Raw genomic sequence first — 26,832 nt, forward strand, 5'->3', positions numbered from 1 at the left:
CATCACACCTGAGACGTTTGGGAGAGATTGGACATTGTGTTTTTGAGTGACAGCAGATTACTGCTTTTTGGCGAGTGATTCAAACTCTAAGTGCCACCATAACCACCCCGTTTCCCTGGACGTAAAAAGCTTCGCAATTTAACATCACAAAGGTCTTTAGATTCCACACACTGGAGAATGGTTCAATATGATGAAATCCCTTGGAGGAGTTCGTCAAAGTATGAAGCCTGAAAAGAGGGGAAAATGTCGCCAAAATTACACATTAATTTTAAAATGGCTGACTTCCTGTTGGATTTGGGATATTGCTCCAAGAGACTTTTTTGTACATCTTGATATTTTCCATAAGCTTACCAGGTTTCAGACTCATAAATGAAACACAGAGCTGGGGCTGATGTTTTGAAATTTTGTAGGGGGCGCTGTGGAGCAATTTCGCGCTATTCAATGAAAATGATCACATGACAACAAAGCCTACATCCATTTGGAGGTGTGTGCCAAATTTCAAGCCTCTATAAACTTTCCAAGCCCCTCAAAAGCCACTTCATCTTTCATGGTGAACCGCGTTGCCACCAGGGTGCGCCGTTCAGTTTAAAGTCACAATTTTTGCACTGAAGCATCACGAGGGACTGATGGTGATATTCACCGCTTTTGAGGTGGCCAAGATGAATCTGTGAAAATCAGTACAACAAAATTAAAGCCATGACATTTCCTGTTGCCACTAGGTGGCGCTGTCCGTATTTCCGACAATGGGCACATCAATCTGTTCAGGGCGGGTCTGACATCATGCCTGTAAAGTCTGGTACTGATCAGACTGGATTTCATTGAGTTATACTAATTTGTTTCTTCATGGCGTGACATTAAAGTTCGCCACGCCGCTGGGGTCACACCCTTTTGCGAAAAGTCACAGTTTTCACTGTAACCCAAGACCAACTCCTTAAGGCTTTTCTGGAGAAATTTGAGGCTGCAGATGTCACCCATCACTATACTGTACCCCAAAGTGTAAAACATGACATTTCCTGTTCCCACTAGGTGGCGCTGTCCCTTATGTCAAATATGGCAGTTGAAAGATGTTCAGGGGTGGAGCCTTATCATATGTGTGCTCTTTGGTCAAGGTCAGAAAATGTATGACAAAATGAGAGGCAATAAGATTTTCATGGCGAGTCATCGAAATTCGCCATGGCGCCACGGCCTCATAGTATTGTGAAAACTCAAAAGCTCCGCAATTTAACATGGCACAAGGGTGTAGTTGACACTGTCCAAATTTGAAGCTTATAGGACCAAATCCCAAGGAGGAGTTCGTTAAAGTTCGAGGCATGGAAACGGTAAAATCAGAGCCAAAATGTCACCTTCAATCCAAAATGGCGGACTTCCTGTTGGGTTTAGGACATTGCCATAATAGACTTTTTTGTTCGACTCTGAAAGTTATATAGGTGTACCGACTTTCAAACATGTAGGTCATACCCATACCGGGGGCTCGCGTTTTTCATTTTTCTAGGTGGCGCTACTGAGCTAATTTTCCCTGGCCATGTCTGGGAACATTAAAATACGTAAATTTTCACCAGACCTGACGCGTGTGCAAAATTTCATGAGTTTTCGAGCATGTTTAGGCCCTCAAACGGCCAATTCATTTGCCGAAATAATAATAATAATAATAATAATAATAATAAACAGAGCAATTACAATAGGGCCTTCGCACTGTCAGTGCTCGGGCCCTAATAATTAAAGCTGCAAGCAGCGTTATGAGGGCCCTCGCACCCCCGGCACGTCGAGCCACGCCCAACACCTAAAACCGGCACGTCCGATGTGATGTCACATTGATGGATTTCATGCTTTTAATCACCAGCTAACATTTCATCTTATTCAACCAGGATTATAGTCATGCCACTAGGTGGCGCTCTAACCATTATTGACAAATAGCATAACAAACATTTCCAAGCTCGAGTCTCATCACACCTGCGACCTTTGGGAGAGATTGGACATTGTGTTTTTTAGTGACAGCAGATTACTGCTTTTTGCGAGTGATTGAAACTCTACGTGCCGCCATGACCACCCCGTTTCCCTGAACAGAAAAAGCTTCGCAATTTAACATCACAAAGGTCTTTAGATTCTACACACTGAAGAATGCTTCAATATGATGAAATCCCTTGGAGGAGTTCGTCAAAGTATGAGGCCTGAAAAGGGGGGAAAATGTCATCAAAATTACACATTAATTTTAAAATGGCTGACTTCCTGTTGGATTTGGGATATTGCTCCAAGAGACTTTTTTGTACATCTTGATATCTTACACAAGCTTACCAAGTGTCAGACTCATAGATGAAACACAGAGCAGGGGCTGATGTTTTGAAATATTGTAGGGGGCGCTGTGGAGCCATTTTGCGCTATTCAAGGAAAATGGTTACATAACAACAATGCCTTCATCCATTTGGAGGTGTGTGCCAAATTTCAAGCCTCTATAAACTTTCCAAGCCCCTCAAAAGCCACTTCATCTTTCATGATGAACCGCGTTGCCACCAGGGTGCGCCGTTCAGTTTAAAGTCACAATTTTTGCACTGAAGCATCACGAGGGACTGATGGTGATATTCACCGCTTTTGAGGTGGCCACGATCAACCTGTGAAAATCAGTACAACAAAGTTAAAGCCATGACATTTCCTGTTCCCACTAGGTGGCGCTGTCCGTATTTCCAACAATGGGCATATCAATCTGTTCAGGGCGGGTCTGACATCATGCCTGTAAAGTCTGGTACTGATCAGACTGGATTTCATTGAGTTATACTAATTTGTTTCTTCATGGCGTGACATCAAAGTTCGCCATGCTGCTGGGGTCACACCCTTTCGTGAAAAGTCACAGTTTTCACTGTAACCCAAGACCAACTCCTTAAGGCTTTCCTGGAGAAATTTGAGGCTGCAGATGTCACCCATCACAATACTGTACCCCAAAGTGTAAAACATGACATTTCCTGTTCCCACTAGGTGGCGCTGTCCCTGGTGTCAAATATGGCAGTTGAAATATGTTCAGGGGCGGAGCCTTATCATATGTGTTCACTTTGGTCAAGGTCAGAAAATCTATGACAAAATGAGAGGCAATAAGATTTTCATGGCGAGTCATCGAAATTCGCCATGGCGCCACGGCCTCATAGTATTGTGAAAACTCAAAAGCTCCGCAATTTAACATGGCACAAGGGTGTAGTTGACACTGTCCAAATTTGAAGGTTATGAAATGAAACCCCAAGGAGGAGTTCGCAAAAGTTCGAGGCATGGAAATGGCAAAATTAGAGCCAAAATGTCACCTTCTCTTCCAAATGGCGGACTTCCTGTTGGGTTTGCGTCAATGGGCCCACAGACTTTTTTGTTCGTCTTGGCATGATACACATGTGTGCCAAATTTCATACATGTAGCTCAAACGATGTGGTCGTAGGGCTGCATTTAACAAGGCATAGGTGGCGCTCTAGAGCCATTTCCCAGTGCTCATATGTAAAACCATTAAAATACAAAATTTTTCACCAGACCTGGCATGTGTGCAAAATTTCATGAGTTTTTGAGCATGTTTAGGCCCTCAAAAAGGCCCTTGTTTCGCCTGAATAATAATAATAATAATAATTAAAGCTGCAAGCAGCGTTATGAGGGCCCTCGCACCCCCGGCGTGTCGAGCCATGCCCAACACCTGAAACCAGCACGTCCGATCTGATGTCACATTGATGGAATTCATGCATTTAACCACCAGTTAACATTTCATTTGGTTCAACCATGAGTATAGTCGTCCCACTAGGTGGCGCTCTAACCATTATAGACAAAGGGCATAACAAACATTTCCGAGCTCGAGTCTCATCACGCCTGCGACCTTTGGGAGAGATTGGACTTTGTGTCTTTGAGTGACAGCATATTACTGCTTTTTGGCGAGTGATTGAAACTCCACGTTCCGCCATGACCACCCCGTTTCCTTGAACGTAAAAAGCTTCGCAATTTAACATCACAAAGGTCTTTAGATTCCACACACTGGAGAATGGTTCAATATGATGAAATCCCTTGGAGGAGTTCGTCAAAGTATGAAGCCTGAAAAGAGGGGAAAATGTCGCCAAAATTACACATTAATTTTAAAATGGCTGACTTCCTGTTGGATTTGGGATATTGCTCCAAGAGACTTTTTTGTACATCTTGATATTTTCCATAAGCTTACCAGGTTTCAGACTCATAGATGAAACACAGAGCTGGGGCTGACTTTTTGAAATTTTGTAGGGGGCGCTGTGGAGCAATTTCGCGCTATTCAATGAAAATGATCACATGACAACAAAGCCTACCCCCATTTGGAGGTGTGTGCCAAATTTCAAGCCTCTATAAACTTTCCAAGCCCCTCAAAAGCCACTTCATCTTTCATGGTGAACCGCGTTGCCACCAGGGTGCGCCGTTCAGTTTAAAGTCACAATTTTTGCACTGAAGCATCACGAGGGACTGATGTTGATATTCACCGCTTTTGAGGTGGCCACGATGAACCTGTGAAAATCAGTACAACAAAGTGTAAGACGTGACATTTCCTGTTCCCACTAGGTGGCGCTGTACGTATTCCCGACAATGGGCACATCAATCTGTTCAGGGCGGGTCTGACATCATGCCTATAAAGTCTGGTACTGATCAGACTGGATTTCATTGAGTTATACTAATTTGTTTCTTCATGGCGTGACATCAAAGTTCGCCATGCCGCTGGTGTCACACCCTTTTGCGAAAAGTCACAGTTTTCACTGTAACCCAAGACCAACTCCTTAAGGCTTTCCTGGAGAAATTTGAGGCTGCAGATGTCACCCATCACAATACTGTACCCCAAAGTGTAAAACATGACATTTCCTGTTCCCACTAGGTGGCGCTGTCCCTGATGTAAAATATGGCAGTTGAAATATGTTCAGGGATGGAGCCTTATCATATGTGTTCACTTTGGTCAAGGTCAGAAAATCTATGACAGAATGAGAGGCAATAAGATTTTCATGGCGAGTCATCGAAATTCGCCATGGCGCCACGGCCTCATGGTATTGTGAAAACTCAAAAGCTCCGCAATTTAACATGGCATAAGGGTGTAGTTGGCACTGACCAAATATGAAGGTTATGAAATCAAACCCCAAGGAGGAGTTCGTCAAAGTTCGAGGCATGGAAATGGTAAAATCAGAGCCAAAATGTCACCTTCAATCCAAAATGGCGGACTTCCTGTTGGGTTTAGGACATTGCCATAATAGACTTTTTTGTTCGACTCTGAACATTATATAGGTGTACCGACTTTCAAACATGTAGGTCATACCCATACCGGGGGCTCGCGTTTTTCATTTTTCTAGGTGGCGCTACTGAGCTAATTTTCCCTGGCCATGTCTGAGAACATTAAAATACGTAAATTTTCACCAGACCTGACGCGTGTGCAAAATTTCATGAGTTTTCGAGCATGTTTAGGCCCTCAAACGGCCAATTCATTTGCCGAAATAATAATAATAATAATAATAAACAGAGCAATTACAATAGGGCCTTCGCACTGTCAGTGCTCGGGCCCTAATAAGAAACGGAGCAGATACAATAGGGCCTTCGCACTCTCAGTGCTCGGGCCCTAATTAAAGCTGCAAGCAGCGTTATGAGGGCCCTCGCACCCCCGGCACGTCGAGCCACTGCCAACACCTCAAACCGGCACGTCCGATGTGATGTCACATTGATGGATTTCATGCTTTTAACCACCAGCTAACATTTCATCTTATTCAACCAGGATTATAGTCATGCCACTAGGTGGCGCTCTAACCATTATTGACAAATAGCATAACAAACATTTCCAAGCTCGAGTCTCATCACACCTGCGACCTTTGGGAGAGATTGGACATTTTGTTTTTAGTGACAGCAGATTACTGCTTTTTGCGAGTGATTGAAACTCTACGTGCCGCCATGACCACCCCGTTTCCCTGAACGGAAAAAGCTTCGCAATTTAACATCACAAAGGTCTTTAGATTCTACACACTGAAGAATGCTTCAATATGATGAAATCCCTTGGAGGAGTTCGTCAAAGTATGAGTCCTGAAAAGGGGGGAAAATGTCATCAAAATTACACATTAATTTTAAAATGGCTGACTTCCTGTTGGATTTGGGATATTGCGCCAAGAGACTTTTTTGTACATCTTGATATCTTACACAAGCTTACCAAGTGTCAGACTCATAGATGAAACACAGAGCAGGGGCTGATGTTTTGAAATATTGTAGGGGGCGCTGTGGAGCCATTTTGCGCTATTCAAGGAAAATGGTTACATAACAACAATGCCTTCATCCATTTGGAGGTGTGTGCCAAATTTCAAGCCTCTATAAACTTTCCAAGCCCCTCAAAAGCCACTTCATCTTTCATGATGAACCGCGTTGCCACCAGGGTGCGCCGTTCAGTTTAAAGTCACAATTTTTGCACTGAAGCATCACGAGGGACTGATGGTGATATTCACCGCTTTTGAGGTGGCCACGATCAACCTGTGAAAATCAGTACAACAAAGTTAAAGCCATGACATTTCCTGTTGCCACTAGGTGGCGCTGTCCGTATTTCCGACAATGGGCACATCAATCTGTTCAGGGCGGGTCTGACATCATGCCTGTAAAGTCTGGTACTGATCAGACTGGATTTCATTGAGTTATACTAATTTGTTTCTTCATGGCGTGACATCAAAGTTCGCCATGCTGCTGGGGTCACACCCTTTTGCAAAAAGTCACAGTTTTCACTGTAACCCAAGACCAACTCCTTAAGGCTTTCCTGGAGAAATTTGAGGCTGCAGATGTCACCCATCACTATACTGTACCCCAAAGTGTAAAACATGACATTTCCTGTTCCCACTAGGTGGCGCTGTCCTTGATGTCAAATATGGCAGTTGAAATATGTTCAGGGGTGGAGCCTTATCATATGTGTGCTCTTTGGTCCAGATTGGAACATGTATGACAGAATGAGAGGCAATAAGATTTTCATGGCGAGTCATCGAAATTCGCCATGGCGCCACGGCCTCATAGTATTGTGAAAACTCAAAAGCTCCGCAATTTAACATGGCACAAGGGTGTAGTTGACACTGTCCAAATTTGAAGGTTATGAAATGAAACCCCAAGGAGGAGTTCGCAAAAGTTCGAGGCATGGAAATGGCAAAATCAGAGCCAAAATGTCACCTTCAATCCAAAATGGCGGACTTCCTGTTGGGTTTAGGACATTGCCATAATAGACTTTTTTGTTCGACTCTGAACGTTATATAGGTGTACCGACTTTCAAACATGTAGGTCATACCCATATCGGGGGCTCGCGTTTTTCATTTTTCTAGGTGGCGCTACTGAGCTAATTTTCCCTGGCCATGTCTGAGAACATTAAAGTACGTAAATTTTCACCAGACCTGACGCGTGTGCAAAATTTCATGAGTTTTCGAGCATGTTTAGGCCCTCAAACGGCCAATTCATTTGCCGAAATAATAATAATAATAATAATAATAATAAACAGAGCAATTACAATAGGGCCTTCGCACTGTCAGTGCTCGGGCCCTAATTAAAGCTGCAAGCAGCGTTATGAGGGCCCTCGCACCCCCGGCACGTCGAGCCACTGCCAACACCTCAAACCGGCACGTCCGATGTGATGTCACATTGATGGATTTCATGCTTTTAATCACCAGCTAACATTTCATCTTATTCAACCAGGATTATAGTCATGCCACTAGGTGGCGCTCTAACCATTATTGACAAATAGCATAACAAACATTTCCAAGCTCGAGTCTCATCACACCTGCGACCTTTGGGAGAGATTGGACATTGTGTTTTTTAGTGACAGCAGATTACTGCTTTTTGCGAGTGATTGAAACTCTACGTGCCGCCATGACCACCCCGTTTCCCTGAACGGAAAAAGCTTCGCAATTTAACATCACAAAGGTCTTTAGATTCTACACACTGAAGAATGCTTCAATATGATGAAATCCCTTGGAGGAGTTCGTCAAAGTATGAGGCCTGAAAAGGGGGGAAAATGTCATCAAAATTACACATTAATTTTAAAATGGCTGACTTCCTGTTGGATTTGGGATATTGCTCCAAGAGACTTTTTTGTACATCTTGATATCTTACACAAGCTTACCAAGTGTCAGACTCATAGATGAAACACAGAGCAGGGGCTGATGTTTTGAAATATTGTAGGGGGCGCTGTGGAGCCATTTTGCGCTATTCAAGGAAAATGGTTACATAACAACAATGCCTTCATCCATTTGGAGGTGTGTGCCAAATTTCAAGCCTCTATAAACTTTCCAAGCCCCTCAAAAGCCACTTCATCTTTCATGTTGAACAGCGTTGCCACCAGGGTGCGCCGTTCAGTTTAAACTCACAATTTTTGCACTGAAGCATCACGAGGGACTGATGGTGATATTCACCGCTTTTGAGGTGGCCAAGATGAACCTGTGAAAATCAGTACAACAAAATTAAAGCCATGACATTTCCTGTTGCCACTAGGTGGCGCTGTCCGTATTTCCGACAATGGGCACATCAATCTGTTCAGGGCGGGTCTGACATCATGCCTGTAAAGTCTGGTACTGATCAGACTGGATTTCATTGAGTTATACTAATTTGTTTCTTCATGGCGAGATATCAAAGTTCGCCATGCCGCTGGGGTCACACCCTTTCGCGAAAAGTCACAGTTTTCACTGTAACCCAAGACCAACTCCTTAAGGCTTTCCTGGAGAAATTTGAGGCTGCAGATGTCACCCATCACTATACTGTACCCCAAAGTGTAAAACATGACATTTCCTGTTCCCACTAGGTGGCGCTGTCCTTGATGTCAAATATGGCAGTTGAAATATGTTCAGGGGTGGAGCCTTATCATATGTGTGCTCTTTGGTCCAGATCGGAACATGTATGACAGAATGAGAGGCAATAAGATTTTCATGGCGAGTCATCGAAATTCGCCATGGCGCCACGGCCTCATAGTATTGTGAAAACTCAAAAGCTCCGCAATTTAACATGGCACAAGGGTGTAGTTGACACTGTCCAAATTTGAAGTTTATAGGACCAAATCCCAAGGAGGAGTTCGTTAAAGTACAAGGCATGGAAACGGTAAAATCAGACCCAAAATGTCACCTTCAATCCAAAATGGCGGACTTCCTGTTGGGTTTAGGACATTGCCATAATAGACTTTTTTGTTCGACTCTGAACGTTATATAGGTGTACCGACTTTCAAACGTGTAGGTCATACCCATACCGGGGGCTCGCGTTTTTCATTTTTCTAGGTGGCGCTACTGAGCTAATTTTCCCTGGCCATGTCTGGGAACATTAAAATACGTAAATTTTCACCAGACCTGACGCGTGTGCAAAATTTCATGAGTTTTCGAGCATGTTTAGGCCCTCAAACGGCCAATTCATTTGCCGAAATAATAATAATAATAATAATTAAAGCTGCAAGCAGCGTTATGAGGGCCCTCGCACCCCCGGCGTGTCGAGCCACGCCCAACACCTAAAACCAGCACCTCCGATCTCATGTCACATTGATGGAATTCATGCATTTAACCACCAGCTAACATTTCAACTCATTCATTCATGATTTGTTAGTCGTTCCAATAGGTGGCGCTCTAACCCTTATGCACAAATGGCATAACAAACATTTCCGAGCTCGAGTCTCATCACACCTGGGACGTTTGGGAGAGATTGGACATTGTGTTTTTGAGTGACAGCAGATTATTCCTTTTTGGAGAGTGATTCAAACTCTAAGTGCCGCCATAACCATCCCGTTTCCCTGAACGTAAAAAGCTTCGCAATTTAACATCACAAAGGTCTTTAGATTCCACACACAGGAGATTGCATCAATCTGATGAAATCCCTTGGAGGAGTACGTCAAAGCACGGTGCCTGAAAAGAGGGGAAAATGTTGCCAAAATTGCACATTAATTTTAAAATGGCTGACTTCCTGTTGGATTTGGGATATTGCTCCAAGAGACTTTTTTGTACATCTTGATATCTCCTATAAGCCTACCAGGTTTCAGATTCATACATAAAACACAGAGCTGGGGCTGTGGTTTTGAAATTTTGTAGGGGGCGCTGTGGAGCCATTTTGGGATATTCAATGAAAATGATCACATAACAACAAAGCCTTCGTCACATTGGAGGTGTGTGCCAAATTTCAAGCCTCTATAAACTTGCCAAGACCCTCAAAAGCCACTTCATCTTTCATCGTGAACAGCGTTGCCACCAGGGTGCGCCGTTCAGTTTAAAGTCACAATTTTTGCACTGAAGCATCACGAGGGACTGATGGTGATATTCACCGCTTTTGAGGTGGCCACGATGAACCTGTGAAAATCAGTACAACAAAATTAAAGCCATGACATTTCCTGTTGCCACTAGGTGGCGCTGTCCGTATTTCCGACAATGGGCACATCAATCTGTTCAGGGCGCGTCTGACATCATGCCTGTAAAGTCTGGTACTGATCAGACTGGATTTCATTGAGTTATACTAATTTGTTTCTTCATGGCGTGACATCAAAGTTCGCCATGCTGCTGGGGTCACACCCTTTCGCAAAAACTCACAGTTTTCACTGTAAACCAAGACCAACTCCTTAAGGCTTTCCTGGAGAAATTTGAGGCTGCAGATGTCACCCATCACTATACTGTACCCCAAAGTGTAAAACATGACATTTCCTGTTCCCACTAGGTGGCGCTGTCCCTGGTGTCAAATATGGCAGTTGAAATATGTTCAGGGGTGGAGCCTTATCATATGTGTTCACTTTGGTCAAGGTCAGAAAATGTATGACAAAATGAGAGGCAATAAGATTTTCATGGCGAGTCATTGAAATTCGCCGTGGCGCCACGGCCTCATGGTATTGTGAAAACTCAAAAGCTCCGCAATTTAACATGGCCCAGGTGTGTAGTTGACACTGACCAAAGATGAAGCTTATACGACCAAATCCCAAGGAGGAGTTCGAAAAAGTTCGAGGCATGGAAACGGCAAAATTAGAGCCAAAATGTCACCTTCTCTTCCAAATGGCGGACTTCCTGTTGGGTTTGCGTCAATGGGCCCACTGACTTTTTTGTTCGTCTTGGCATGATACACATGTGTGCCAAATTTCATACATGTAGCACAAACGATGTGGTCGTAGGGCTGCATTTTACAAGGCATAGGTGGCGCTGTAGAGCCATTTCCCAGTGCTCATATGTAAAACCATTAAAATACAAAATTTTTCACCAGACCTGGCATGTGTGCAAAATTTCATGAGTTTTTGAGCATGTTTAGGCCCTCAAAAAGGCCCTTGTTTGGGGTGAATAATAATAATAATAATAATTAAAGCTGCAAGCAGCGTTATGAGGGCCCTCGCACCCCCGGCGCGTCGAACCACGCCCAACACCTAAAACCAGCACCTCCGATCTGATGTCACGTTGATGGAATTCATGCATTTAACCACCAGCTAATAATTCATCTCATTCAATCATGATTATAGTTGTCCCACTAGGTGGTGCTCTAACCATTACTGACAAATGGCATAACAAACATTTCCTAGCTCGAGTCTCATCACGCCTATGAGCTTTGGGAGAGATTGGACATTGTGTTTTTGAGTGACAGCAGATTACTGCTTTTTGGCGAGTGATTCAAACTCTAAGTGCCACCATAACCACCCCGTTTCACTGAACGTAAAAAGCTTCGCAATTTAACATCACAAAGGTCTTTAGATTCCACACACTGGAGATTGGTTCAATATGATGAAATCCCTTGGAGGAGTTCGTCAAAGAACGGTGCCTGGAAAGAGGGGAAAATGTTGCCAAAATTACACATTAATTTTAAAATGGCTGACTTCCTGTTGGATTTGGGATATTGCACCAAGAGACTTTTTTGTACATCTTGATATCTCCTATAAGCTTACCAGGTTTCAGAATCATACATAGAACACAGAGCAGGGGCTGTGGTTTTGAAATTTTGTAGGGGGCGCTGTGGAGCCACTTCGCGCTATTCAATGAAAATGATCACATGCCAACAAAGCGTTCATCCATTTGGAGGTGTGTGCCAAATTTCAAGCCTCTATAAACTTGCCAAGACCCTCAAAAGCCACTTCATCTTTCATGTTGAACAGCGTTGCCACCAGGGTGCGCCGTTCAGTTTAAAGTCACAATTTTTGCACTGAAGCATCACGAGGGACTGATGGTGATATTCACCGCTTTTGAGGTGGCCAAGATGAACCTGTGAAAATCAGTACAACAAAATTAAAGCCATGACATTTCCTGTTGCCACTAGGTGGCGCTGTCCGTATTTCCGACAATGGGCACATCAATCTGTTCAGGGCGGGTCTGACATCATGCCTGTAAAGTCTGGTACTGATCAGACTGGATTTCATTGAGTTATACTAATTTGTTTCTTCATGGCGTGACATCAAAGTTCGCCATGCCGCTGGTGTCACACCCTTTCGCGAAAACTCACAGTTTTCACTGTAACCCAAGACCAACTCCTTAAGGCTTTCCTGGAGAAATTTGAGGCTGCAGATGTCACCCATCACAATACTGTACCCCAAAGTGTAAAACATGACATTTCCTGTTCCCACTAGGTGGCGCTGTCCCTGATGTAAAATATGGCAGTTGAAATATGTTCAGGGATGGAGCCTTATCATATGTGTTCACTTTGGTCAAGGTCAGAAAATCTATGACAGAATGAGAGGCAATAAGATTTTCATGGCGAGTCATCGAAATTCGCCATGGCGCCACGGCCTCATAGTATTGTGAAAACTCAAAAGCTCCGCAATTTAACATGGCATAAGGGTGTAGTTGGCACTGACCAAATATGAAGGTTATGAAATCAAACCCCAAGGAGGAGTTCGTCAAAGTTCGAGGCATGGAAATGGTAAAATCAGAGCCAAAATGTCACCTTCAATCCAAAATGGCGGACTTCCTGTTGGGTTTAGGACATTGCCATAATAGACTTTTTTGTTCGACTCTGAACATTATATAGGTGTACCGACTTTCAAACATGTAGGTCATACCCATACCGGGGGCTCGCGTTTTTCATTTTTCTAGGTGGCGCTACTGAGCTAATTTTCCCTGGCCATGTCTGAGAACATTAAAATACGTAAATTTTCACCAGACCTGACGCGTGTGCAAAATTTCATGAGTTTTCGAGCATGTTTAGGCCCTCAAACAGCCAATTCATTTGCCGAAATAATAATAATAATAATAATAATAATAATAAACAGAGCAATTACAATAGGGCCTTCGCACTGTCAGTGCTCGGGCCCTAATTAAAGCTGCAAGCAGCGTTACGAGGGCCCTCGCACCCCCGGCGCGTCGAGCCAAGCCCAACACCTAAAACCAGCACCTCCGATCTGATGTCACATTGATGGAATTCATGCATTTAACCACCAGCTAACATTTCAAGTCATTCAATCATGATTATAGTCGTCCCACTAGGTGGCGCTCTAACCATTACTGACAAATGGCATAACAAACATTTCCGAGCTCGAGTCTCATCACGCCTGCGACCTTTGGGACATATTGGACATTTTGATTTTGAGTGACAGCAGATTACTGCTTTTTGGCGAGTGACTGAAACTCCACATGCCGCCATGACCACCCCGTTTCCTGAACGTAAAAAGCTTCGCAATTTAACATCACAAAGGTCTTTAGATTCCACACACTGGAGAATGGTTCAATATGATGAAATCCCTTGGAGGAGTTCGTCAAAGTATGAAGCCTGAAAAGAGGGGAAAATGTCGCCAAAATTACACATTAATTTTAAAATGGCTGACTTCCTGTTGGATTTGGGATATTGCTCCAAGAGACTTTTTTGTACATCTTGATATTTTCCATAAGCTTACCAGGTTTCAGACTCATAGATGAAACACAGAGCAGGGGCTGTTGTTTTGAAATTTTGTAGGGGGCGCTGTGGAGCAATTTCGAGCTATTCAATGAAAATGATCACATGACAACAAAGCCTACATCCATTTGGAGGTGTGTGCCAAATTTCAAGCCTCTATAAACTTTCCAAGTCCCTCAAAAGCCACTTCATCTTTCATGGTGAACCGCGTTGCCACCAGGGTGCGCCGTTCAGTTTAAAGTCACAATTTTTGCACTGAAGCATCACGAGGGACTGATGTTGATATTCACCGCTTTTGAGGTGGCCACGATGAACCTGTGAAAATCAGTACAACAAAATTAAAGCCATGACATTTCCTGTTGCCACTAGGTGGCGCTGTCCGTATTCCCGACAATGGGCACATCAATCTGTTCAGGGTGGGTCTGACATCATGCCTGTAAAGTCTGGTACTGAACAGACTGGATTTCATTGAGTTATACTAATTTGTTTCTTCATGGCGTGACATCAAAGTTCGCCATGCTGCTGGGGTCACACCCTTTTGCGAAAAGTCACAGTTTTCACTGTAACCCAAGACCAACTCCTTAAGGCTTTCCTGGAGAAATTTGAGGCTGCAGGTGTCACCCATCACAATACTGTACCCCAAAGTGTAAAACATGACATTTCCTGTTCCCACTAGGTGGCGCTGTCCTTGATGTCAAATATGGCAGTTGAAATATGTTCAGGGGTGGAGTCTTATCATATGTGTTCACTTTGGTCAAGGTCAGAAAATGTATGACAAAATGAGAGGCAATAAGATTTTCATGGCGAGTCATCGAAATTCGCCATGGCGCCACGGCGTCACCGTATTGTGAAAACTCAAAAGCTCCGCAATTTAACATGGCACAAGGGTGTAGTTGACACTGACCAAATATGAAGGTTATGAAATCAAACCCCAAGGAGGAGTTCGTTAAAGTTCGAGGCATGGAAACGGTAAAATCAGAGCCAAAATGTCACCTTCAATCCAAAATGGCGGACTTCCTGTTGGGTTTAGGACATTGCCATAATAGACTTTTTTGTTCGACTCTGAACGTTATATAGGTGTACCGACTTTCAAACATGTAGGTCATACCCATATCGGGGGCTCGCGATTTTCATTTTTCTAGGTGGCGCTACTGAGCTAATTTTCCCTGGCCATGTCTGAGAACATTAAAATACGTAAATTTTCACCAGACCTGACGCGTGTGCAAAATTTCATGAGTTTTCGAGCATGTTTAGGCCCTCAAACGGCCAATTCATTTGCCGAAATAATAATAATAATAATAATAATAATAATAAACAGAGCAATTACAATAGGGCCTTCGCACTATCAGTGCTCGGGCCCTAATTAAAGCTGCAAGCAGCGTTATGAGGGCCCTCGCACCCCCGGCGTGTCGAGCCATGCCCAACACCTGAAACCAGCATGTCCGATCTGATGTCACATTGATGGAATTCATGCATTTAACCACCAGTTAACATTTCATTTGGTTCAACCATGAGTATAGTCGTCCCACTAGGTGGCTCTCTAACCATTATAGACAAAGGGCATAACAAACATTTCCGAGCTCGAGTCTCATCACGCCTGTGACCTTTGGGAGAGATTGGACTTTGTGTCTTTGAGTGACAGCATATTACTGCTTTTTGGCGAGTGATTGAAACTCCACGTGCCGCCATGACCACCCCGTTTCCTTGAACGTAAAAAGCTTCGCAATTTAACATCACAAAGGTCTTTAGATTCCACACACTGGAGAATGGTTCAATATGATGAAATCCCTTGGAGGAGTTCGTCAAAGTATGAAGCCTGAAAAGAGGGGAAAATGTCGCCAAAATTACACATTAATTTTAAAATGGCTGACTTCCTGTTGGATTTGGGATATTGCTCCAAGAGACTTTTTTGTACATCTTGATATCTCCTATAAGCCTACCAGGTTTCAGATTCATACATAAAACACAGAGCAGGGGCTGTGGTTTTGAAATTTTGTAGGGGGCGCTGTGGAGCAATTTCGCGCTATTCAATGAAAATGATCACATGCCAACAAAGCCTTCATCCATTTGGAGGTGTGTGCCAAATTTCAAGCCTCTATAAACTTGCCAAGACCCTCAAAAGCCACTTCATCTTTCATGTTGAACAGCGTTGCCACCAGGGTGCGCCGTTCAGTTTAAACTCACAATTTTTGCACTGAAGCATCACGAGGGACTGATGGTGATATTCACCGCTTTTGAGGTGGCCAAGATGAACCTGTGAAAATCAGTACAACAAAATTAAAGCCATGACATTTCCTGTTGCCACTAGGTGGCGCTGTCCGTATTTCCGACAATGGGCACATCAATCTGTTCAGGGCGGGTCTGACATCATGCCTGTAAAGTCTGGTACTGATCAGACTGGATTTCATTGAGTTATACTAATTTGTTTCTTCATGGCGTGACATCAAAGTTCGCCATGCTGCTGGGGTCACACCCTTTCGCGAAAACTCACAGTTTTCACTGTAACCCAAGACCAACTCCTTAAGGCTTTCCTGGAGAAATTTGAGGCTGCAGATGTCACCCTTCACTATACTGTACCCCAAAGTGTAAAACATGACATTTCCTGTTCCCACTAGGTGGCGCTGTCCTTGAGGTCAAATATGGCAGTTGAAATATGTTCAGGGGTGGAGCCTTATCATATGTGTGCTCTTTGGTCCAGATTGGAACATGTATGACAGAATGAGAGGCAATAAGATTTTCATGGCGAGTCATCGAAATTCGCCATGGCGCCACGGCCTCATAGTATTGTGAAAACTCAAAAGCTCCGCAATTTAACATGGCACAAGGGTGTAGTTGACACTGTCCAAATTTGAAGCTTATACGACCAAATCCCAAGGAGGAGTTCGTTAAAGTACAAGGCATGGAAACGGTAAAATCAGAGCCAAAATGTCACCTTCAATCCAAAATGGCGGACTTCCTGTTGGGTTTGCGTCAATGGGCCCACAGACTTTTTTGTTCGTCTTGGCATGATACACATGTGTGCCAAATTTCATACATGTAGCTGAAACGATGTGGTCGTAGGGCTGCATTTAACAAGGCATAGGTGGCGCTCTAGAGCCATTTACCAGTGCTCATATGTAAAACCATTAAAATACGTAAATTTTCACCAGACCTGACGCGTGCGCAAAATTTCCAGAGTTTTCGAGCATGTTTAGGCCCTCAAAAGGCCGATTCATTTGCCGGAATAATAATAATAATAATAATTAAAGCTGCAAGCAGCGTTATGAGGGCCCTCGCACCCCGGCGTGTCGAGCCACGCCCAACACCTAAAACCAGCACGTCCGATGTGATGTCACATTGATGGAATTCATGCATTTAACCACCAGCTAACAATTCAACTCATTCATTCATGATTAGTTAGTCGTTCCACTAGGTGGCGCTCTAACCATTATGTACAAATGGCATAACAAACACTTCCAAGCTCGAGTCTCATCACACCTGAGACGTTTGGGAGAGATTGGACATTGTGTTTTTGAGTGACAGCAGATTACTGCTTTTTGGCGAGTGATTCAAACTCTAAGTGCCACCATAACCACCCCGTTTCCCTGAACGGAAAAAGCTTCGCAATTTAACATCACAAAGGTCTTTAGATTCCACACACTGGAGAATGGTTCAATATGATGAAATCCCTTGGAGGAGTTCGTCAAAGTATGAAGCCTGAAAAGAGGGGAAAATGTCGCCAAAATTACACATTAATTTTAAAATGGCTGACTTCCTGTTGGATTTGGGATATTGCTCCAAGAGACTTTTTTGTACATCTTGATATTTTCCATAAGCTTACCAGGTTTCAGACTCATAGATGAAACACAGAGCTGGGGCTGATGTTTTGAAATTTTGTAGGGGGCGCTGTGGAGCAATTTCGCGCTATTCAATGAAAATGATCACATGACAACAAAGCCTACATCCATTTGGAGGTGTGTGCCAAATTTCAAGCCTCTATAAACTTTCCAAGCCCCTCAAAAGCCACTTCATCTTTCATGGTGAACCGCGTTGCCACCAGGGTGCGCCGTTCAGTTTAAAGTCACAATTTTTGCACTGAAGCATCACGAGGGACTGATGGTGATATTCACCGCTTTTGAGGTGGCCAAGATGAATCTGTGAAAATCAGTACAACAAAATTAAAGCCATGACATTTCCTGTTGCCACTAGGTGGCGCTGTCCGTATTTCCGACAATGGGCACATCAATCTGTTCAGGGCGGGTCTGACATCATGCCTGTAAAGTCTGGTACTGATCAGACTGGATTTCATTGAGTTATACTAATTTGTTTCTTCATGGCGTGACATTAAAGTTCGCCACGCCGCTGGGGTCACACCCTTTTGCGAAAAGTCACAGTTTTCACTGTAACCCAAGACCAACTCCTTAAGGGTTTTCTGGAGAAATTTGAGGCTGCAGATGTCACCCATCACTATACTGTACCCCAAAGTGTAAAACATGACATTTCCTGTTCCCACTAGGTGGCGCTGTCCCTTATGTCAAATATGGCAGTTGAAATATGTTCAGGGGTGGAGCCTTATCATATGTGTGCTCTTTGGTCAAGGTCAGAAAATGTATGACAAAATGAGAGGCAATAAGATTTTCATGGCGAGTCATCGAAATTCGCCATGGCGCCACGGCCTCATAGTATTGTGAAAACTCAAAAGCTCCGCAATTTAACATGGCACAAGGGTGTAGTTGACACTGTCCAAATTTGAAGCTTATAGGACCAAATCCCAAGGAGGAGTTCGTTAAAGTTCGAGGCATGGAAACGGTAAAATCAGAGCCAAAATGTCACCTTCAATCCAAAATGGCGGACTTCCTGTTGGGTTTAGGACATTGCCATAATAGACTTTTTTGTTCGACTCTGAAAGTTATATAGGTGTACCGACTTTCAAACATGTAGGTCATACCCATACCGGGGGCTCGCGTTTTTCATTTTTCTAGGTGGCGCTACTGAGCTAATTTTCCCTGGCCATGTCTGGGAACATTAAAATACGTAAATTTTCACCAGACCTGACGCGTGTGCAAAATTTCATGAGTTTTCGAGCATGTTTAGGCCCTCAAACGGCCAATTCATTTGCCGAAATAATAATAATAATAATAATAATAATAATAATAATAAACAGAGCAATTACAATAGGGCCTTCGCACTGTCAGTGCTCGGGCCCTAATAAACAGAGCAATTACAATAGGGCCTTCGCACTGTCAGTGCTCGGGCCCTAATAATAAGAAACGGAGCAGATACAATAGGGCCTTCGCACTCTCAGTGCTCGGGCCCTAATAATAATAATAAGAAACGGAGCAGATACAATAGGGCCTTCGCACTCTCGGTGCTCGGGCCCTAATAAACAGAGCAATTACAATAGGGCCTTCGCACTATCAGTGCTCGGGCCCTAATAATAAGAAACGGAGCAGATACAATAGGGCCTTCGCACTCTCGGTGCTCGGGCCCTAATAATAATAATAATAATAATAATAAACAGAGCAATTACAATAGGGCCTTCGCACTGTCAGTGCTCGGGCCCTAATAAGAAACGGAGCAGATACAATAGGGCCTTCGCACTCTCAGTGGTCGGGCCCTAATTAAAGCTGCAAGCAGCGTTATGAGGGCCCTCGCACCCCCGGCACGTCGAGCCACTGCCAACACCTCAAACCGGCACGTCCGATGTGATGTCACATTGATGGATTTCATGCTTTTAATCACCAGCTAACATTTCATCTTATTCAACCAGGATTATAGTCATGCCACTAGGTGGCGCTCTAACCATTATTGACAAATAGCATAACAAACATTTCCAAGCTCGAGTCTCATCACACCTGCGACCTTTGGGAGAGATTGGACATTGTGTTTTTTAGTGACAGCAGATTACTGCTTTTTGCGAGTGATTGAAACTCTACGTGCCGCCATGACCACCCCGTTTCCCTGAACGGAAAAAGCTTCGCAATTTAACATCACAAAGGTCTTTAGATTCTACACACTGAAGAATGCTTCAATATGATGAAATCCCTTGGAGGAGTTCGTCAAAGTATGAGGCCTGAAAAGGGGGGAAAATGTCATCAAAATTACACATTAATTTTAAAATGGCTGACTTCCTGTTGGATTTGGGATATTGCTCCAAGAGACTTTTTTGTACATCTTGATATCTTACACAAGCTTACCAAGTGTCAGACTCATAGATGAAACACAGAGCAGGGGCTGATGTTTTGAAATATTGTAGGGGGCGCTGTGGAGCCATTTTGCGCTATTCAAGGAAAATGGTTACATAACAACAATGCCGTCATCCATTTGGAGGTGTGTGCCAAATTTCAAGCCTCTATAAACTTTCCAAGCCCCTCAAAAGCCACTTCATCTTTCATGATGAACCGCGTTGCCACCAGGGTGCGCCGTTCAGTTTAAAGTCACAATTTTTGCACTGAAGCATCACGAGGGACTGATGGTGATATTCACCGCTTTTGAGGTGGCCACGATCAACCTGTGAAAATCAGTACAACAAAGTTAAAGCCATGACATTTCCTGTTGCCACTAGGTGGCGCTGTCCGTATTTCCGACAATGGGCACATCAATCTGTTCAGGGCGGGTCTGACATCATGCCTGTAAAGTCTGGTACTGATCAGACTGGATTTCATTGAGTTATACTCATTTGTTTCTTCATGGCGTGACATCAAAGTTCGCCATGCCGCTGGTGTCACACCCTTTTGCGAAAAGTCACAGTTTTCACTGTAACCCAAGACCAACTCCTTAAGGCTTACCTGGAGAAATTTGAGGCTGCAGATGTCACCCATCACAATACTGTACCCCAAAGTGTAAAACATGACATTTCCTGTTCCCACTAGGTGGCGCTGTCCCTGGTGTCAAATATGGCAGTTGAAATATGTTCAGGGGTGGAGCCTTATCATATGTGTTCACTTTGGTCAAGGACAGAAAATCTAAGACAAAATGAGAGGCAATAAGATTTTCATGGCGAGTCATCGAAATTCGCCATGGCGCCACGGCCTCATGGTATTGTGAAAACTCAAAAGCTCCGCAATTTAACATGGCATAAGGGTGTAGTTGGCACTGACCAAATATGAAGGTTATGAAATCAAACCCCAAGGAGGAGTTCGTCAAAGTTCGAGGCATGGAAATGGTAAAATCAGAGCCAAAATGTCACCTTCAATCCAAAATGGCGGACTTCCTGTTGGGTTTAGGACATTGCCATAATAGACTTTTTTGTTCGACTCTGAACATTATATAGGTGTACCGACTTTCAAACATGTAGGTCATACCCATACCGGGGGCTCGCGTTTTTCATTTTTCTAGGTGGCGCTACTGAGCTAATTTTCCCTGGCCATGTCTGAGAACATTAAAATACGTAAATTTTCACCAGACCTGACGCGTGTGCAAAATTTCATGAGTTTTCGAGCATGTTTAGGCTCTCAAACGGCCAATTCATTTGCCGAAATAATAATAATAATAATAATAATAATAATAATAATAATAATTAAAGCTGCAAGCAGCGTTATGAGGGCCCTCGCACCCCGGGCGCGTCGAGCCACGCCCAACACCTAAAACCAGCACGTCCGATCTGATGTCACATTGATGGAATTCATGCATTTAACCACCAGCTAACATTTCAACTCATTCATTCATGATTAGTTAGTCGTTCCACTAGGTGGCGCTCTAACCATTATGTACAAATGGCATAACAAACACTTCCAAGCTCGAGTCTCATCACACCTGAGACGTTTGGGAGAGATTGGACATTGTGTTTTTGAGTGACAGCAGATTACTGCTTTTTGGCGAGTGATTCAAACTCTAAGTGCCGCCATAACCACCCCGTTTCCCTGGACGTAAAAAGCTTCGCAATTTAACATCACAAAGGTCTTTAGATTCCACACACTGGAGAATGGTTCAATATGATGAAATCCCTTGGAGGAGTTCGTCAAAGTATGAAGCCTGAAAAGAGGGGAAAATGTCGTCAAAATTGCACATTAATTTTAAAATGGCTGACTTCCTGTTGGATTTAGGATATTGCTCCAAGAGACTTTTTTGTACATCTTGATATCTCCTATAAGCTTACCAGGTTTCAGACTCATACATAAAACACAGAGCTGGGGCTGTGGTTTTGAAATTTTGTAGGGGGCGCTGTGGAGCCATTTCGCGCTATTCAATGAAAATGATCACATGACAACAAAGCCTTCATCCATTTGGATGGGTGTGCTAAATTTAAAGCCTCTATATACTTTCCAAGCCCCTCAAAAGCCACTTCATTTTTCATGGTGGACAGCGTTGCCACCAGGGTGCGCCGTTCAGTTTAAAGTCACAATTTTTGCACTGAAGCATCACGAGGGACTGATGGTGATATTCACCGCTTTTGAGGTGGCCACGATGAACCTGTGAAAATCAGTACAACAAAATTAAAGCCATGACATTTCCTGTTGCCACTAGGTGGCGCTGTACGTATTCCCGACAATGGGCACATCAATCTGTTCAGGGCGGGTCTGACATCATGCCTGTAAAGTCTGGTACTGATCAGACTGGATTTCATTGAGTTATACTAATTTGTTTCTTCATGGCGTGACATCAAAGTTCGCCATGCTGCTGGGGTCACACCCTTTTGCGAAAACTCACAGTTTTCACTGTAACCCAAGACCAACTCCTTAAGGCTTTCCTGGAGAAATTTGAGGCTGCAGATGTCACCCTTCACTATACTGTACCCCAAAGTGTAAAACATGACATTTCCTGTTCCCACTAGGTGGCGCTGTCCTTGAGGTCAAATATGGCAGTTGAAATATGTTCAGGGGTGGAGCCTTATCATATGTGTGCTCTTTGGTCCAGATTGGAACATGTATGACAGAATGAGAGGCAATAAGATTTTCATGGCGAGTCATCGAAATTCGCCATGGCGCCACGGCCTCATAGTATTGTGAAAACTCAAAAGCTCCGCAATTTAACATGGCACAAGGGTGTAGTTGACACTGTCCAAATTTGAAGCTTATACGACCAAATCCCAAGGAGGAGTTCGTTAAAGTACAAGGCATGGAAACAGTAAAATCAGAGCCAAAATGTCACCTTCAATCCAAAATGGCGGACTTCCTGTTGGGTTTAGGACATTGCCATAATAGACTTTTTTGTTCGACTCTGAACGTTATAACGGTGTACCGACTTTCAAACTTGTAGGCCATACCCATACCGGGGGCTCGCGTTTTTCAATTTTCTAGGTGGCGCTACTGAGCTAATTTTCCCTGGCCATGTCTGACAACATTAAAATACGTAAATTTTCACCAGACCTGACGCGTGTGCAAAATTTCATGAGTTTTCGAGCATGTTTAGGCCCTCAAACGGCCAATTCATTTGCCGAAATAATAATAATAATAATAATAATAATAATAATAATAATAAACAGAGCAATTACAATAGGGCCTTCGCACTATCAGTGCTCGGGCCCTAATAATAATAATAATAAGAAACGGAGCAGATACAATAGGGCCTTCGCACTCTCGGTGCTCGGGCCCTAATTAAAGCTGCAAGCAGCGTTATGAGGGCCCTCGCACCCCATCGCGTCGAGCTACGCCCAACACCTACAACCAGCACCTCCGATCTGATGTCACATTGATGAAATTCATGCATTCAACCACCAGCTAATAATTCATCTCATTCAATCATGATTATAGTTGTCCCACTAGGTGGTGCTCTAACCATTACTGACAAATGGCATAACAAACATTTCCTAGCTCGAGTCTCATCACGTCTATGAGCTTTGGGAGAGATTGGACATTGTGTTTTTGAGTGACAGCAGATTACTGCTTTTTGGCGAGTGATTCAAACTCTAAGTGCCACCATAACCACCCCGTTTCACTGAACGTAAAAAGCTTCGCAATTTAACATCACAAAGGTCTTTAGATTCCACACACTGGAGATTGGTTCAATATGATGAAATCCCTTGGAGGAGTTCGTCAAAGAACGGTGCCTGGAAAGAGGGGAAAATGTTGCCAAAATTACACATTAATTTTAAAATGGCTGACTTCCTGTTGGATTTGGGATATTGCACCAAGAGACTTTTTTGTACATCTTGATATCTCCTATAAGCTTACCAGGTTTCAGAATCATACATAGAACACAGAGCAGGGGCTGTGGTTTTGAAATTTTGTAGGGGGCGCTGTGGAGCCACTTCGCGCTATTCAATGAAAATGATCACATGCCAACAAAGCGTTCATCCATTTGGAGGTGTGTGCCAAATTTCAAGCCTCTATAAACTTGCCAAGACCCTCAAAAGCCACTTCATCTTTCATGTTGAACAGCGTTGCCACCAGGGTGCGCCGTTCAGTTTAAAGTCACAATTTTTGCACTGAAGCATCACGAGGGACTGATGGTGATATTCACCGCTTTTGAGGTGGCCAAGATGAACCTGTGAAAATCAGTACAACAAAATTAAAGCCATGACATTTCCTGTTGCCACTAGGTGGCGCTGTCCGTATTTCCGACAATGGGCACATCAATCTGTTCAGGGCGGGTCTGACATCATGCCTGTAAAGTCTGGTACTGATCAGACTGGATTTCATTGAGTTATACTAATTTGTTTCTTCATGGCGTGACATCAAAGTTCGCCATGCCGCTGGTGTCACACCCTTTCGCGAAAACTCACAGTTTTCACTGTAACCCAAGACCAACTCCTTAAGGCTTTCCTGGAGAAATTTGAGGCTGCAGATGTCACCCATCACAATACTGTACCCCAAAGTGTAAAACATGACATTTCCTGTTCCCACTAGGTGGCGCTGTCCCTGATGTAAAATATGGCAGTTGAAATATGTTCAGGGATGGAGCCTTATCATATGTGTTCACTTTGGTCAAGGTCAGAAAATCTATGACAGAATGAGAGGCAATAAGATTTTCATGGCGAGTCATCGAAATTCGCCATGGCGCCACGGCCTCATAGTATTGTGAAAACTCAAAAGCTCCGCAATTTAACATGGCATAAGGGTGTAGTTGGCACTGACCAAATATGAAGGTTATGAAATCAAACCCCAAGGAGGAGTTCGTCAAAGTTCGAGGCATGGAAATGGTAAAATCAGAGCCAAAATGTCACCTTCAATCCAAAATGGCGGACTTCCTGTTGGGTTTAGGACATTGCCATAATAGACTTTTTTGTTCGACTCTGAACATTATATAGGTGTACCGACTTTCAAACATGTAGGTCATACCCATACCGGGGGCTCGCGTTTTTCATTTTTCTAGGTGGCGCTACTGAGCTAATTTTCCCTGGCCATGTCTGAGAACATTAAAATACGTAAATTTTCACCAGACCTGACGCGTGTGCAAAATTTCATGAGTTTTCGAGCATGTTTAGGCCCTCAAACGGCCAATTCATTTGCCGAAATAATAATAATAATAATAATAATAATAATAATAAACAGAGCAATTACAATAGGGCCTTCGCACTGTCAGTGCTCGGGCCCTAATAATAATAATAATAATAATAATAATAATAATAATAATAATAATAATAATAAACAGAGCAATTACAATAGGGCCTTCGCACTGTCAGTGCTCGGGCCCTAATAATAATAATAATAATAATAATAATAAACAGAGCAATTACAATAGGGCCTTCGCACTGTCAGTGCTCGGGCCCTAATAAGAAACGGAGCAGATACAATAGGGCCTTCGCACTCTCAGTGCTCGGGCCCTAATAATAATAATAATTAAAGCTGCAAGCAGCGTTATGAGGGCCCTCGCACCCCCGGCACGTCGAGCCACGCCCAACACCTAAAACCAGCACCTCCGATCTGATGTCACATTGATGGAATTCATGCTTTTAACCACCAGCTAACATTTCAACTCATTCATTCATGATTAGTTAGTCGTTCCACTAGGTGGCGCTCTAACCATTATGTACAAATGGCATAACAAACATTTCCGAGCTCGAGTCTCATCACGCCTGCGACCTTTGGGAGAGATTGAATATTTTGATTTTGAGTGACAGCAGATTACTGCTTTTTGGCGAGTGATTGAAACTCCACGTGCCGCCATGACCACCCCATTTCCCTGAATGTAAAAGGCTTCGCAATTTAACATCACAAAGGTCTTAAGATTCCACACACAGGAGATTGCATCAATCTGATGAAATCCCTTGGAGGAGTACGTCAAAGCACGGTGCCTGAAAAGATGGGAAAATGTTGCCAAAATTGCACATTAATTTTAAAATGGCTGACTTCCTGTTGGATTTGGGATATTGCTCCAAGAGACTTTTTTGTACATCTTGATATCTCCTATAAGCCTACCAGGTTTCAGATTCATACATAAAACACAGAGCTGGGGCTGTGGTTTTGAAATTTTGTAGGGGGCGCTGTGGAGCCATTTTGGGATATTCAATGAAAATGATCACATAACAACAAAGCCTTCATCACATTGGAGGTGTGTGCCAAATTTCAAGCCTCTATAAACTTGCCAAGACCCTCAAAAGCCACTTCATCTTTCATGTTGAACAGCATTGCCACCAGGGTGCGCCGTTCAGTTTAAAGTCACATTTTTTGCACTGAAGCATCACGAGGGACAGATGGTGATATTCACCGCTTTTGAGGTGGCCAAGATGAACCTGTGAAAATCAGTACAACAAAATTAAAGCCATGACATTTCCTGTTGCCACTAGGTGGCGCTGTCCGTATTTCCGACAATGGGCACATCAATCTGTTAAGGGCGGGTCTGACATCATGCCTGTAAAGTCTGGTACTGATCAGACTGGATTTCATTGAGTTATACTAATTTGTTTCTTCATGGCGTGACATCAAAGTTCGCCATGCTGCTGGGGTCACACCCTTTCGCGAAAAGTCACAGTTTTCACTGTAACCCAAGACCAACTCCTTAAGGCTTTCCTGGAGAAATTTGAGGCTGCAGATGTCACCCATCACTATACTGTACCCCAAAGTGTAAAACATGACATTTCCTGTTCCCACTAGGTGGCGCTGTCCTTGATGTCAAATATGGCAGTTGAAATATGTTCAGGGGTGGAGCCTTATCATATGTGTGCTCTTTGGTCCAGATCGGAACATG

Source organism: Rhamphochromis longiceps, linkage group LG3 (assembly GCF_057381845.1).
Source record: "Rhamphochromis longiceps isolate RC_006_pf linkage group LG3, R_longiceps_female_GT1.1, whole genome shotgun sequence".
In the NCBI taxonomy this organism is placed as follows: domain Eukaryota; kingdom Metazoa; phylum Chordata; class Actinopteri; order Cichliformes; family Cichlidae; genus Rhamphochromis; species Rhamphochromis longiceps.